The sequence below is a fragment of the Dermacentor albipictus genome, chromosome 2, assembly GCF_038994185.2.
Source record: "Dermacentor albipictus isolate Rhodes 1998 colony chromosome 2, USDA_Dalb.pri_finalv2, whole genome shotgun sequence".
Lineage (NCBI taxonomy): Eukaryota > Metazoa > Arthropoda > Arachnida > Ixodida > Ixodidae > Dermacentor > Dermacentor albipictus.
The window spans coordinates 73,388,857-73,389,839 of NC_091822.1; the positions used below are offsets into that span (position 1 = coordinate 73,388,857).

General features: G+C 43.5%; 1 non-coding gene across 1 annotated transcript; it reads left to right on the top strand.

Moving 5' to 3' along the window:
- Window positions 1-209: 209 nt before the first annotated feature.
- On the top strand, window positions 210-335 carry LOC139056557 (U5 spliceosomal RNA). The gene has a single exon (XR_011512441.1). It is a non-coding gene; the product is annotated as a U5 spliceosomal RNA (small nuclear RNA).
- The last annotated feature ends 648 nt before the right edge of the window (window positions 336-983 follow it).

The window sequence follows — 983 nt, forward strand, 5'->3', positions numbered from 1 at the left end:
TGTTATTAGCTTTTAAACGTGAATACGGAAACATTTAAAATTTCTCTATTAACAAGTACATGTCGAAAAGACCAGGCAGGTATACACTTGCTAAAGAATAACATGAGTTGAGGTTTCAGCATGCAAATTTGAGAATAGCTTGAAGGTTCGCTTGGCCAAGTAAGTGACACCATTTAGCAGACCAGTCTCGCACAGCATAGGTAATTTCATCGCTCAGGTCTCTCCTCAAATCCACGTATAAATCTTTCGCCTTTTACTAAAGATTACCGTGGGGAGGGACACTCCAATGAGCCTATAGGCCAATTTTTGAGAGGCCTTGCCCGTTTGGGCAGGGCCTACCATTCCAATCAAAAGAAAGATTTACGTTGTTGATTGGCGCGATATCGATGAGCAAGCGTATCTGGTGTTGCCGCAGTGGCAGTCCGAGCGCAGTTACCGCTCCTGTGCATCATCGCGCAATAATAGCGTTACTGTCAGAAAAGTCTAACCTGCGCCTGCGCGCGCCGTTGTCGGCGTACGGATCCGTAACAGCGTGGCGTATAGGCGTAAGCTGTTCGAAAGAGCATTAATACGTTCGGAGAAAGCTTTTTAAACAGAAGCAACTCGCGCCCCGATACCTCAACTACTAACTAGATCCCATCCTGTGCCATATTACTTAAGCTGCGCAGGCTGGTCCTTGCGGCGAGTTGATTGCAGACCATTAATCCATTATTGTTCCTATTGAGAAACACTACATTCGGTACATAGTAAAACACTGAGTAAGATAGACTAGGTCCGGCTGCGTGAAATATTAGAACGAACAGATTTCATTACGGCATATGATAAACACGTTGATACCGAGTACATGAAATTTCTAGATACACTTAAAAATGCCGTTAAACGGCGGTCTGTGACGACCCATAAAAATACATCTACCCAAAGTGTCCTTGGATGAACACTGAAATATTAACATTGTAAAAACATAAATGGTACCACAAATGGTA